Source organism: Triticum aestivum, chromosome 3B (assembly GCF_018294505.1).
Source record: "Triticum aestivum cultivar Chinese Spring chromosome 3B, IWGSC CS RefSeq v2.1, whole genome shotgun sequence".
In the NCBI taxonomy this organism is placed as follows: Eukaryota; Viridiplantae; Streptophyta; class Magnoliopsida; order Poales; family Poaceae; genus Triticum; species Triticum aestivum.
In genome coordinates, this window is record NC_057801.1 from 158,308,886 (window position 1) to 158,324,531 (window position 15,646).

Here is a 15,646-nt window from a genome sequence, read left to right on the forward strand (position 1 = left end):
CCTCCTGAACCCAAGCCGGCTGACAAATGGAGAGCGCGTCCAGGTTCAAAGCTGCCCCCACGTGAGACAGAGCATCGGCCGCGCCGTTGTCACAGCCGCGGCGATAACAGAACTTGAACTGAAGGCCGACCAATTTGGCCATTGCTTTGCGTTGAAGGTCGGTGGCGAGTTGCTGATCCTGCAGATTGCACAAGCTCTTATGGTCGGTAATGATTGTGAACGGCCCCCGCTGAAGGTATGCGCGCCATTTATCCACAGCCATCATGACCGCTATGAACTCCTTCTCGTAGGCGGATAACTTTGGATTTCTCACGCCCAACGCCTTGCTGAGAAACGCCACTGGGTGGCCCTCCTGTGCCAGCACCGCGCCCACGCCCGTGTCGCACGCATCCGTCTCGATGGCGAACGGGCGAGCAAAATCAGGGAGTGTCAGCACGGGCGCGGTCACCATGGCGCGCTTGAGCAAGTCGAAAGCCACCTGCGCCTGCTCTGTCCAATCAAAACCTTTCTTGGTCAGGAGGTTAGTCAGCGGCTTGGCAATGATGCCATAATGCGCTACAAACTTGCGGTAGTAGCCCGTGAGGCCGAGGAAGCCACGGAGCACGGTGGCCGAGGTTGGGGTAGGCCAAGCCAGCATGGCCTGTGTCTTCTCCGGATCCGTGGCCACGCCGTCCTTGGAAATGATGTGGCCGAGGTAGGAGATGCTGTCTTGTGCAAAGGAGCATTTGGACTCCTTTGCGTATAACTGATGAGCCCGCAGCAGGTCGAGGACGATGCGAAGATGCTCCAGGTGCTCCTCCAACGTCTCACTGAAGATTAAGATATCGTCAAGGAAAATGATTACAAATTTACGCACATACTTGGCGAAGATGGCGTTCATCAAGCACTGGAAGGTGGCCGGGGCATTCGTCAATCCGAACGGCATCACTTTGAAGTGGAAGTGACCGTGATGGGTCTTGAACGCAGTCTTTTCCTCGTCTCCTGCACGCATGCGGATCTGATGATAGCCGACGCGCAGGTCCAGCTTGGAGAAGAATGCCACTCCGGCCAGCTCGTCGAGGAGCTCGTCCACGATCGGAAGCGGGAATTTGTTCTTGACCGTAGCATCATTGAGCCGTCTGTAGTCGACGCAGAAACGCCAGGTGCCGTCTTTTTTCTTGACCAAAAGCACCGGCGCGGCGTAGGGGCTCATGCTGTGCTCGATGACGCCTGATTCGAGCATCTCTTGGACTTGGCGTTCGATCTCGTCTTTCTGCAATGGTGAGTAACGGTACGGCCTGGAATTTGCTGGTTGCGCGTTCTCCACCAGAGTGATAGCATGGTCGTAGCGGCGATGGGGTGGCAAGCCCTTGGGCTCGGCGAACACGTCGGTGAAGCTGTCCAGAACGCCTTGCACGCTCGGTGGCACCTTGGTTGGCTGTGACTCGTTGGCGCGAGGCAAGTCCAAAACAGCCATGTACCAAATGTCATTGCCGGCTTGCCATTTGCGCAGCTGATCAGGCTCAATCTCCTCCAACGCCTGCTGGTCTTTTGGTCGAACACCTTGTAGGGTGATCGTGGCGCCCTGGTGCACGAATGTCAGGGATTTCTCGAGCTAGTGGCAGCTCATCGGACTGAACTGCTCCAGCCAGTCCATGCCCAGCACGCCATCATACGCCCCGAGGTCTAGCTGCCGCATGTCAGTGTGAAACGTGTGGCCCTGGATCCACCATTGCAGCCCGTTTACCATCCTGTTACAAACCATCCTCTCGCCGTTTGCGACGCGCACATCAACTGCCGGCACAGCGACTATGGTAGCCTTGACGCGCTCCACGAACGCGGTGGAGATGAAGCTATGTGTGCTCCCCGAATCCACGAGCAGCAACATGACTTGATTGCCGACGAGCGCTCTGAGGCGAATGGTGCGTGGCGACTCTGTTCCAGCCACAGCGTGCGTGGGGAGCACGCAGCATTCCGGCCCTGGTTTCGGCTGCTCGGGCGCGTCCAGCAAATCCAGTGTGTGGACGGTATCGTCACTGAGCAGTTCCCCAAAATCCCCAATATGGATGGTGAGCAACTGCGTTGCGGCCTTGCATTTGTGCTCGCGCGAGTACCTGTCGCCACACTTGAAGCAGAGGCCGTTTGCACGCCGGTGGTCGCGTAACTGGCGCTCTCGGGCCAGCTCGTCGGTGGGTTGCCCGGCGCCGCCTGCCCGTGGTGCACCCCCAAGTCATTGTGGTGGTAGCGGGGGAGGCAGCGGGTGACCCGCTGGAGCAATGCGCGGGCGCGATCGTTGCACTCCGGCTTCTTCCTCCATTATCCTGGCCAGGACAACCGCACGTGTGATGCTCGAAGGTTCCTGAAGGCGAACTGCAGACCGCAAATCATCACGCAATCCGAGCAGGAACTGCGTGACGAAGATCTTCGGGTTGAGAGTCGCGTCGAGGGCGAGCAAATGATACATGAGAGCTTCAAATTCTGTCCGATATTCTGCCACGCTGCCGCTCTGACGAAGCTGCAGCAGTTTATGCATTTCCACCTCGAATTCGTTTGGACCAAATTCACTGATCAACGCCGTTGTGAACTCCTCCCAAGTAGAGGACCGATGGCCATGGCGAAACGCTTGCAGCCAGTGTGCGGCATGGCCCTCGATGTAGAGCGACGCCGTGGTGACCCATGTGTGCGGCGGAATGCGGTACAGGTCGAAGTAGGCGAGGCACCGGTCGATCCAGAGGCTGGGCGCGTCGCCATCGAAGCGCGGAAAGTCGTGCTTGGGTGGCTTGACGGCGTATTCCTGCCCTTGGTCGTAGTGGACGCCGCGCGCTGGCCCGTGCGCCGCGGTCTGGTTCGTGCCCGGAAACATCGGAACGCCCCGTGTGGGCAACACGGCGGCCCCCCGTTGCTGAGACGCGGCGGAGGTGCGTGCGGAAGGGGCCCGTGTTGCTGCTCCAGCGACGTGACCGAGGACCCCTGCGGCTCGCCGTCTTGTGCGCCAGGCGCCGGCTGTCGCAGACGCGTCCCCGCGGTCGGAGATGCTGGTGGATCGCGGAGATGCCGCACGTCGTCGACGTCCGCCTGCGTGAGATCCAGCTGCTTGCGAAGATGCGCCAGATCGGACGAGACTTGCGTGTTGAACGCAAGCTGCGCCTCGAGGTGCTTCTCGCCCGCACGCGTGCTGTCGTCGAACCGCGTCATGAGGGCCTGGATCAAGGACTTGAGCTCGTTGGATGAATCTGCCATGGCGTTGAGAACGTGGCGCGTCTGAGCAGAGGGCTTGGACGAAGGAGCCGTCGCCTCGCTCTAACTCCAGCCAACCCTACGGGGGATTTCGTGTGGATCTCGCCGGAGCGGACCACACCCCACGCGGTGGATGTTACGGCCGGTGAAAGGAACGGGGAAAAGGGGGCGCGGCGGAGCAAAATCCGGGGGGAAAAGTGGCTCTGAGTACCAAATTGTCACGAACTCGCTCTCTCAGATCGGATCGGAGGGGAAAAGGGGATGAGATTTAGGCTTGGGAAACTAGCTTGCTTTCCAAGGGAGACGAGATACAGAGAGGGTGAGGATTCAGATTCAGGTTCAATTCACATGCCTCCACCGAAAGCCCCACACTGGCTTATAACCCACGCCACACGCACCCCGTGCCAACCCTTACAAGTGGGCCCGTGCCAACTGGCCACGGTGCCCCAACTCACTCGTCCACCGCATCCACCACCGATGATGCAGGTGTGACACGAGAGTCCACAGCCGACGGGGAGAGCCTCTCCGGTTGGAACGACCACCCACATCGGGGCTGAGGGGAACCGCGCTGACGTCGACCGACGGAGAGACGCCGCGCTGCGGGCGCGGCGGGGAGAAGAGAGGAAGGGGCGCGCGCGTGGGCGGCTGGCCGACGGGAACCAGCGTGTCTCTGCCACATCTACGAACTGCAGGTCAGTTTTCCGGCGGCTATTCCTCCATTTTTTTCTCGTCGTCTCCAGGGGAAGAGGGGTAGAGGAGCAAATTGGAGACTAAAATCGCGAGCGGGGAGGTGAAATCGTAGTCCTCGTCGGTGATTCAAACCAAAATCGCGTCAGAGCTGTTGCCTACAGCAAACCATCATCTCTGTTTGCCTGCATATGTGTGTTGGTTGCCTAATTACGTTGCCTACAGCAAACCTCATCTCTGTTGCCTGCATATTTGTCCTGTAGGCAAATATACGTAGTCCATTTTATGTGTTTGTAGGCAACTCAAGTACTCAACCTGTATATATGTAGGCAAACTCACACACTAGTTAACCTGGACAAGGGTTTCCGTAGGCAACATCTATGTTTATTCTGTAGGCAAATATATGCTGTCCATTTTTCTGTGTTTGTAGGCAAGCTTAAGTACTGTAATCTGGATTGTTGCTTGATCCTTTTTGTAGAAGGCCAATTTCTGTCAGGTTACTTGGTCCTTTTTTTGTGTTTCCACATGGGGGAATGTGATCAGTTTGTGTTCATTACAACACAAACACTGTAATTCATCAGCTCACAGAAAAATTAATAATCAAAATCAAATTACAATAGGGGTCCCAGGTTTGACCCCATGATACATGCTATCCTGGGATTATTCCTCTTCTGAACAAACCATCATGCAGCATTTTCTAATCCTATTTTATGTTTACAGCAACCACACATTTTGCTTGTAGATATGAAATGTTCTGTCATTTCCTTGCCTTTTTGCTCCAGATGATTACAATGCTGTTCACACTGTAGTTGAGTGGCATGCCCGCTGTAGAACTCTGAACATGTTTACTGATAACCTCTAACAATCAGTTAATTTATGCCCTATTTTCCTTTTGATGATTCTCTAGCAATCATGTCCTGTTCAAGACCTGGAAACGAATAGTTTGAGTGGGAAACGAACATGGATTTCTAGTAATCATGTTTTTGCAATCAGCGGATATGCTTTTCTATTTGAGTGGAAAATGAATAGTTTTCAGCAGGGAGCTTAAATGTCCACTTTAAACATTTTTTTGGATACACAACACTGTAACTAAAAATGTCAACACTTACCGCTTAACCCGTCGAGCTAGTCGCCGGCACGAGACCCCCACACCCCTCGGAAATCGACCTGAGCCGGCAATACCAACTCGCATACCCACGGCGTGCTAGGTCACCTAACCCGTCGACATACTCGCCTGCACGAGACCCCACACCCCTTGGAAATCGCCTAACAATACCAATTCGCATATCCCCGACGTGCTAGGTCGCCTAACCCGTAAATTTACTCGCCACACGGGACCCCACACACCATTGGAAATCGACCTTAGCCGGCAATACCAACTCGCCTCCCCCGGCCTGCTATGTCGCCTACCCAGTCGACCTAGTCGCGCAACCGCAGCCCCCCAAAAATCGCCGAAGACAGCAATACCAACTCGCCTACCCACGACGTGCTAGGTCGCCTAACCAGTCAACCTAATCGCCCACACGCACCCCCACACCCCTCAGAAATCGCCTAAGCCAGCAATACCAACTCGCCTACCCCACGCGTGCTAGGTCGCCTAACCCGTCGACCTAGTCGCCTACACGGGATCCCCACACACCATTGGAAATCGACCTTAGCCGGCAATACCAACTCGCCTCCCCCGACCTGCTATGTCGCCTACCCAGTCGACCTAGTCGCCCACAAGCAGCCCCCCAAAAACGCCTAAGCCGGCAATACCAACTCGCCTACCCCGGCGTGCTAGGTCGCCTAACCCGTCGACCTACTCGCCCACACGGGACCCCCACACACCATCAGAAATCGACCTTAGCCGGCAATACCAACTCGCCTAACCCTGGCGTGCTAGGTTGCCTAACTAGTCGACCTAGTCGCCCACACGCACACCCCACACCTCTCGGAAATAGCCTAAGCCGGCAATACCAATTTGCCTACCCCACGCATGCTAGGTCGCCTAACCCGTCGACCTACTCGCCTACACGGGATCCCCACACACCATCATAAATCGACCTTAGCGGGCAATACTAACTCGCCTAACCCCGGCGTGCTAGGTCGCCTAACTAGTCGACCTAGTCGCCCACACGCACCCCCCACACCTCTCGGAAATAGCCTAAGCCGGCAATACCAACTCGCCTACCCCACGCGTGCTAGGTCGCCTAACCCGTCGACCTACTCGCCTACACGGGATCCCCCACCACCATTGGAAATCGACCTTAGCCGGCAATACCAACTCGCCTCCCTCGGCCTGCTATGTCGCCTACCCAGTCGACCTAGTCGCCCACACGCAGCCCCCCAAAAATCGCCTAAGCCGGCAATGCCAACTCGCCTACCCACGACGTGCTAGGTCGCCTAACCAGTCGACCTAGTCGCCCACACGCACTCCCCACACCTCTCGGAAATAGCCTAAGCCGGCAATACCAACTCGCCTCCCCCAGCCTGCTATGTCGCCTACCCAGTCAACGTAGTCGCCCACACGCAGCCCCCCAAATTCGCCTAAGCTAGCAATACCAACTCGCCTACCCACGACGTGCTAGGTCGCATAACCAGTCGACCTAGTCGCCCACACGCACTCCCCACACCTCTCGGAAATAGCCTAAGCCGGCAATACCAACTCGCCTAACCCCGGCGTGCTAGGTCGCCTAACCAGTAGACCTAGTCGCCCACACGGGACCCCCACACCCCATCGGAAATCAACCTCAGCCGAGAAGGCTTTTTTCTTTTCATTTTTACGTTGGCATGGAAGGCTGTCAGTACTATGGTGGATTTAATTTCCAAGAAAATCCTTTGGTATGATGTTGCCTCCTCTTTCAACCTTGCCATTGGCATCCTAGTAAATAATAGGAGTATGTAGATAGTGTGAAGTATTCATATAGGCAAAGACTAAAGAGGTTGTGATTCTGTTATACTGTTTGTCCACCTACTGCAGAACCTCATGATTCATACAATTTCATTGTGAATTGCCTGGAGAGGTTTCCGCAGTACAAGTACCGTGATTTCTACATTGCAGGAGAGTCATAGTTTACTCTTTTTTTGCTGCTATAATTGGTTTGAGGAAGCACATCCTGAACCTGAAAGGCTTGTACCTGACGTGTAATTGCTTTACAGGATTTCAGAAATCACCAAAATCAAACCAAACTCAGTGAGCAGCTTTTACAGGGTTGCATGAATTTTTTCTACTACTAGTTTTCAGGCTTTTTTCGCCTGGCTACTTTTGTGTTTTTCTAAGCAACTAGACTTTACTACAAGTTTTTCTTTTTTTGTAAGCAACTACAAATAAATTATTGACCAGCTTTTACTATACACAGATTACTAACACAAATAACTCTGCTTCTTTTCTCTTCTTTTTAGCAGAAACAAAGGTGCAAGACAATAGAGAAGATAGAATTCAAGATTCAGCAACTTTTATCTACCATCCAGTTCTACAAGGCACGGGGATGCAAGTTCATGGCCAAAATAATTGGAACAACACTTTTACCTTTGCTGTTTTTCACTGGGAGAAACTTGCCCAGCTCTGCCAATATTTTTGCCCAATATTCACCAGAAATTTTGCCTGATCAGCATGAAGAGTTGCAGATACAATTACGTTTTCAGAATTTCCCCATGATCTTTTGCCTTGTTTTCGTCTCTATTTTACTCTGTTTTTTCGCTGTGGGAGGAGAGCTCCACAACGCTAGGCCATTGCGTCCAGCGGTGGCTGGGGAAGGAGTTGTACGGGGGATCTGGCTGGTGGGCGTAGGATTTTCTGTGCTGGATGGAGGGGAGGATCACGTGAGTGAAAGGATGGCTGGTTGTCAGGACGTGGCAACAAGATGGGGAAGCTGGACTTGCCTTCTTTAGCACATGGGGTGGGGGACCGACAGGGCACTTTCCTTAATTGCCGGCCGCGAGATACGCCCGCGTAGCGCGCGGGCGCTGTGTAGCAGCGTCCATCTATCAATTAGCTCTTAGGATCGGGAATAGGATTGCCAATGTAATCATTGCTGGGTATTACTCAGATTGCGCTCGTCGTGTAACTCTTTTTTGTTTAAAGGACAAAAAGTATCATGTTGTTTCTTTTCTGGAAATGTCTCATGCTGTGTTCTTATACTGAAGACAGACAGTCCCATTCGCCTGTACTGATTCAAATTTTGCTGCTGAGTCCTTTATCTCTGGAGGGAACAACTGTACGAAGCGGAAAACATCTTACCTCGTATCGAGGTGACGCTGCATGTATTATAGGCAGGGGTGCGAGTCCTGATAACACATACAGTTAGGATTACAACTTGGGAATCAAGCTAGGAGGAGATAGAATTATGGTTACAGAAGATAAACATCTCCTAGCCTCTAACAGAAGACTCCTGCTGAGATACGCTACAAGTCCGCCCGAGTACAGCCCGTTGGATACGTACGGTGCATTGGATACATGTGACAGACTTGATTATCTGAAGTTTAACACCCTCCCTTAATCACAACTTAATTAAGTTGCGATTATGCTTAAAGTCTTCGAAACTTCTTGTAGGCAAAGGCTTTGTAAATCCATCTACAAGTTGATCTCTGGAATGCACAAAGCGAATGTCAAGTTGCTTATGAGCAACCCTTTCTCTGACAAAATGAAAATCTATCTCAATATGTTTTGTCCTGGCATGGAACACTGGATTTGTAGAGAGATACGTGGCATCAAGATTGTCATACCACAGACAAGGAGCCTGCTTGCTTTGTATGCCAAGTTCCTTCAGCATGGACTGAACCCATATTATCTCTGCTGTGGCATTTGCCAATGCTTTGTACTCAGCCTCTGTGCTTGACCTGGATACAGTAGCCTGCCTACGTGCACACCATGATATCAAATTTGGTCCATAGAACACTACAAAGCCACTAGTGGAACGTCTGTCATCCAGACAACCCGCCCAGTCAGAATCAGAAAAAGCACTGACAAGAGTGAATGGAGATTTGCTGAAGTTCAGTCCCAGACTCAAGGTATGCTTAACATATCGAACTATACATTTTGCAGCTGTCAAATGAACACTGGTGGGTGCATGAAGAAACTGGCAGACCTTGTTGACAGCAAAAGAAATATCAGGCCTGGTAAGTGTGAGATACTGAAGGGCTCCTACCAGACTTCTGTATTTAGTGCTGTCCTCTTTACTCAAAAGATCACCTTCTGCAAGAGATAACTTTCTGAGCTAGATAATGGAGTAAGTGAGGGTTTACATCCCTGCAATCCAGCTTCCTAACCAGGTCAGTTGCATATTTTTCTTGAGAGAGAAGTCCATCCTTGTGTTTCTTCACCTCAATCCCAAGAAAGTAGTGCAAGTCACCAAGATCCTTCAGAGCAAAGTCTATACTCAAGTCCTTGAGAAGTCCTGTGATTGCTTCGTCAGACGAGCTAGTCACAATAATATCATCAACATATATAAGAACGAATATGCATGTGTTGGACTTATTGTAGATGAACAATGACGTGTCAGACTTGGAAGGAACAAAACCTAGTGCTTGCATTTTATGACAGAGGCGTGCATACCACGCCCTTGGAGCTTGCTTCAAACCATATAGTGCTTTATCGAGTTTACACACATGAGAAGGAGCATTCTTACTCTCAAACCCAGGAGGATGTTTCATATACACTTCCTCTTCCAGAACGCCATGGAGAAACGCATTCTAAACATCGAGCTGCCTGAGACTCCATCCTCCAGAGACTGCAATAGACAGGACAAGACGAATAGTGGCTGCCTTTACCACTGGACTGAAGATGTCCTCATAGTCTATGCCATATCTCTGTTTAAAACCCTTTGCAACTAGTCTAGCCTTATATCGATCAATGGTTCCATCAGCTTTCCTCTTAATCCTGAAAACCCACTTGCAATCAATCAAGTTTTTACCTTGTTGTGGGGGAACCAAGTGCCATGTTTTGTTCCTTTTCAATGCCATATATTCTGCATGCATAGCTTTCTTCCACTTCTCATCACACAGTGCCGCTTCAAGAGTGTTAGGCTCACCTGGTTCACCTGTGGAGCAAACCATGCCATACTTGGTTATATGCTTGTAATTAATAGGCTGAATTACCCCTTGTTGCAGACGTGTACGCCGCTATTGAGACACAGCCGGATCAGACACAAAGGATCCACCAGACTGCTCCTGTGTGGCATCTAATCCCGAGGGCGATTCTGGAGGATTTTCTGCGGCTGTTTGCTGAAGTGGAGCGCCTGGAATGACCACAGAGGATCGCGGTGCGGCATCTGCATGTACATGCAGCCCATCATTGCGTGATGATGGCGCATCCACCTGGATTGGGGCGTTGGTCACGCCAGTCGCGCCCTCCCTGGCCCGTCGCGTGCCATCGCGCCGCGTGTACGTCACGGGCTTGCGGGCGTATCTCGTACCGCCTGATTGGTGTGGGGCGTCGCGTGCCTGAGCGGGCGTGGCCCCAGTGGGACCGGCACGTGGATCTGGAGGGGGCACGACGCACGCGCCTGTGCCTGCCTCGGTAGCAGGGGGCGGTCCCGAGGCGCGTGCACCTGACGCGGGATCAGGAGGCGATCCCGAAGTGGATCCGATCCGCTGCAGCCAGGCGGATCCCGAGGGCGAGTTGTCTCCCCTGGTGAAACACATGGAATATGGCACTGTTTTAGCTCCGTTTTCTTCAGTTTTGGCATGGATTTCTTCTGTTTCATCAACACAAAACTTATGCACATCATTAGATGGGTTAGTCAACAATAAATCATCTATATTAGGTCCCCCTTGATCAAAACCAGTGAGACGAGGAGGCAAAAGAAGGATTTCTTTTCGTAGGAGTGCACCAGCATTGGGATGGAGATCGATGAACGGAAATTTGGTTTCATCAAAGACTACATCACGTGACATGTAGACACGGCCAGTGGAGACATCTAAACGCTTGACCCCTTTATGCTGTGCACTATACCCTATGAAAACACACTGTTTTGAACGAAACATGAGTTTGCGATTGTTGTAGGGACGAAGGTTTGGCCAACATGCACACCCAAAGACACGGAGAGACTTATAGTCTGGTTTAGTGTGAAGGAGTCGTTCTACTGGAGTTTCATTGTGAATGACACAACTAGGTAGCATGTTGATGATATGAACAGCTGTGAGAAAAGCTTCGTCCCAAAACTTGAGAGGCATGGATGCGCCTGCCAAGAGGGCAAGGCCAACCTCGACAATGTGCATGTGCTTGCGTTCGGCGGAGCCGTTTTGTTGGTGAGCATGCGGGCATGACACATGGTGCGAAATGCCAAGATTTTGGAAGAAGGAATTTAACTTTTCATATTCCCCTCCCCAGTACGATTGGACATCGATGATTTTGCTATCAAACTTTCGTTCAACAAGTGCTTAAAAGTTTTGGAAAACTTGAAACACATCGGATCTCCGTTTGAGGAGATAGATCCAAGAGAATTTACTGTAGTCATCAATAAAACTGACGTAATAAGTATGTCTACCAACAGAGGTAGGGGCTGGACCCCAAACATCAGAAAAAATGAGTTGCAATGGTTTGGTAGAGACACTAGTGGAAATAGGATATGACAATTGATGACTTTTAGCACGTTGACATGAATCACAAATAGTTTCAACATGACGCTCACCAACAAACAGGAGCTTATTTTTTCTAAGCAACTTTTCTACTAAAGAAAAAGAGGCATGTCCCAAACGATCATGCCATCGTATAGACGAAAGCTTGATAGCACCACAAGCTTGTTTATTGAATCTTCTAAACTCCGGAATCAATGGGTAGAGCCCTCGAACACATCTACCTCGATAGAGAATTATCCTCGTTGCCTGATCCTTGATCAAAAAGAAAAAGTGATGAAATTCGAGAAAGACATTATTATCGAAGGCAATTCTATGGACAGAAAGAAGATTTTTGTGGGCACTAGGAACATGCAAAATTTTCTTAATGTGTAGGTTGCGACTAGGGGTACGAAATATAGAGTGACCAATGTGACTTATACCCATACCTTCTCCGCTGGCAGTATGAATTTGATCTTTGCCGCGGTATTTTTCTTTCATGGTGACTTTCTCAAGCTCGTTTGTGATGTGGTTTGTGGCTCCGCTATCGACGTACCAATTGGTGTCAATATCGTAGGAACCATCAGCGGCAGCAGCTACCTTGTCATCGTCTTGAGAATCAACATCATCATCGTACCTGTACCAGCAATCTTTGGCGGTGTGGCCGGGCTTTCCGCAGATCTGGCACCTTGGGGTTTCTGGACGCGTCCGGTTGCTACCACCGCGCCCGCGCCCGCGGCCTCGGCTGCCCGAGCATGGAGGAGAGTGGCCGCGGTCATTGCCGCCGCTGCCAGATTGCCCCCCCTTGTAGCGATGAGGGCCACGCGAGTAGAATCCACCACCCCGTCCGCGCGACGCCATGTTTCCAGACAATTTGAAGCCACCGGATCCTTGGAACTGGGCCATGCGCTGGTCGAAGTTGGACAACATGGTGAAGAGCTCGTCAAGGGTCGCAGGAGTGACTCGGGCGTCGAGAGCCGACACCATATGTTGATAGCCCGCCTCCAACCCATGGATGATGTATGAGATGAGCTCATCGTCCTGGATCGGCTTGCCCGCCGCGGCCAGCTCATCGGCATAGCCACGCATAGCAGCGAAGTAGGAGGCCACCGAGAGGTTTCCCTTCTGCGCGTTGATGAGGGAGGTGCGGATGTTGTTGATGCGACTCGCTGACTGTGACGAGAACATGGCCGCGAGCATCGTCTAGAGCGCGCCCGCCGTGGTGACCGTGGTCACCGTGACCAGGACCTCTTTTGTGAGGTTGTTCAGCAGGTAGCCAAGGACCTGCTGATCCTCCCGTACCCATATAGGGTGGAGAGGGTTGGGCGATGTAGTCTCCTTGTTATCCTTGGTGGTGACGAGGAGCTTGGCCGGCTCTGGGTTGGTGCCGTCGATGTAGCCGAAGACGCCGGCACCGCGCAGCTGAGGTGTGATTTGCGTGCGCCACAACATGTAGTTCGTGCGTGATAACTTCTCTGTGACCTGCTTGTTGAGGCTAGGCGAGAAGGAGCCGGAGGAAGACATGGCTTGGGTGGATGGGTTCGACAGAAGCTCTAGATGGGAAAAGGAAAAGCTCTGACTACCATGTACGAAGCGGAAAACGTCTTACCTCGTATCGAGGGGATGCTGCATGTATTATAGGCAGGGGTGCGAGTCCTCATAACGCATACAGTTAGGATTACAACTTGGGAATCAAGCTAGGAGGAGATAGAATTATGGTTACAAAAGATAAACATCTCCTAGCCTCTAACCGAAGACTCCCTGAGATACGCTACAAGTCCGCTTGAGTACAGCCCGTTGGATACGTACGGTGCATTGGATACATGCGGCAGACTTGATTATCTGAAGTTTAACAACAACCACATATATCAACCAAGCAATCATAGCCGACATCCAGCTAACAGTGTTCACTTTGTGTCCCCGTGTCCCTTTTTTCGCTGCCATAATTTACAGATTTAGATTGGAGTGAAGATCTAGAACTCGAAATTCTAATTGGGCTACTTTACATGTTGATTTGGATGGTGTAGACTGGTCGGAGGCTGTTAACATTATCTCTCTCTGTCCATTTTCTGACTCGAATTATATGTCTGTAATTGAGTTAAGCTGAGCCGAGCAAGTTACTCGATGAATCACTCTATTTCTCACACTAGATCATCGGTGGCATGCGTTGCCGCACCCATCTATTTTGGCAATAAATGATAGGTGTTTATGTAGTATTATATACAAACAAGCAACATTGAAAGTTAAATTTTTGTAAACTAGCATATATTGGTTAGCAACATAGGAGGTTAAGTTTGACTAATTTTTCATATAAACATATAGTGTATCTTATAAACTACAGGGAACTACTAAGCAATTTCTTGCTTGGTAACGTAAGAAATTTCACTGCTTTGCAGCCGGATATCCATCCAGCCAAAGATTTGTCTGAAATATTTTTAAATTAGTATGCTTGAATAATGATGAACAAATGTTTTTGCTGGCAGCCAGAAAAACAATATTTGGTGATCAAATTCACAATGCGTAATTTACGGAACGACATGCTCTGAGTTAAAATTGGCTAGCAGTAGGAAATTGTGCCTTAACTCAAAGGTGAACATTTTGTATGACAAGTAAACTGAATCAAATCCCACCCCTCCTTTTCACAGAATCATCAAGCATGGAGCTTAGAAAATGATAATTGTGCCTATAGTTCTAATTCTAAACATGTCAACACAACATTCAATTGATGGGAAACCATCTATATTATTCACATAAAATCCAGTGTCCATTTGTCTATATTATTCACATATAATACAGTATGAAAAGTACATGATATTGTTATAGCATTGTCTATCCTTTCATGTGACAAGCTATTTACCGAAAAAGGCTTTCGCCCCGCTTTATATTATAAAGCAAATCGCCCAAGCCAAGCATCCAAATCCAAACACGGTTCAACACGACACACACACGCACATGAAGGTCCACAGGATCAGACAGATCACACAAGGGTTAATGCTGAGGGCACAACCAACAAACCCTAAACACAAAACGCACACTCCACACATCACCCGCATAGCATCTAGTCAGGTTCTGGGGGAGGAGGTGGCAGCAGTCGCGCCACGCGGAGAGCCATCGAGCGAAGGTCGGCGAGGAGGTTGGTGATGACGTCCCGGTCCTGGGGGGCGGCTAAGCGGCCGCCAGAGCTGCAAGTAGCCACACATTTTAAAGATCGCGTCAGTCGAGCGTCGGAGAGGGACTTCTGAATAACAAGCTTATTGCAGATGGTCCAAAGCGTCCTGGCGAGGACCCCAACGCACAGCCATCTAATATGGCGGAAGCGAGGAGGGGAAGCGTTAAGCTCCGCAAGTAGGTCGGGGAAGTTGGTGTTGCACCACTGTCCATCGACCGTCTCGCGAAAGCAAGCCCACAGGAACTGGGCAGAGTAGCATGAGAAGAAGATGTGGTTAGCATCCTCGATCGTGCCACAGATGGGGCAAATCTCATCGCCCGGACCATTACGCTTGAGGACTTCCACCCCAGAGGGGAGTCGTCCGCGGATCCATTGCCATAAGAAAATCCTGATCTTCAGAGGGAGGCGAATGTCCCAGAGCAGGTAAAGGGCTCCGGTGCCACCGAGGGGGCGATGGCGGCATACAAGGACTTCGTGGAGAAGCGGCCAGACGGCTCAAGGCGCCAGGAGAGGGAGTACGTGGTCTCCTCGACGTCCATCGGCGTAAGGGCGATGTCTTGGAGGAGGGAATCCCAAGCAGCCACCTCGAGGGGGCCGAAGGGGCGCCGGAAAGCAAGATGCCCTAAGTCAATAAGGGCCGTCTCGACCGAGACCCGAGGGTCAACCATGATGGCGAATAGTTTTGGGAATCGCGCGGCCAGGGGGGAGTCCCCTAACCAATAGTTGAACCAGAACAGGGTCGAGGACCCGGATCCAACCGATATGGACGTGCCAATGCGGAGCACGGGCATAAGCTGGATCACCGACTGCCAGAACTAGGAGCCACCCGAACGCTGGTAGAAGGCAAGAGGTTGGCCCCTAAGGTACTTATTGCGGATGATGGTAAGCCAGAGACCTCCCTCCCCATTGGCGATGCGCCAAAGCCATCGGGTCAGGAGAGAATGTTCATGCGACGAGATGACAAGATCCCAAAGCCACCCTGATTTGGGTTTGCAGATGTATCCATATAATATATATCATACTATGAAATAGGTAGTG

General features: G+C 51.1%; 1 long non-coding RNA gene across 1 annotated transcript; it reads left to right on the forward strand.

Annotated features, from left to right (window-relative positions):
* The first annotated feature begins 3,027 nt into the window (after nt 1–3,027).
* On the forward strand, nt 3,028–7,992 carry LOC123069148 (uncharacterized). Its single transcript, XR_006432291.1, has 2 exons — nt 3,028–3,908; nt 7,291–7,992. It is a non-coding gene; the product is annotated as an uncharacterized lncRNA (long non-coding RNA).
* Nucleotides 7,993–15,646: the final 7,654 nt, after the last annotated feature.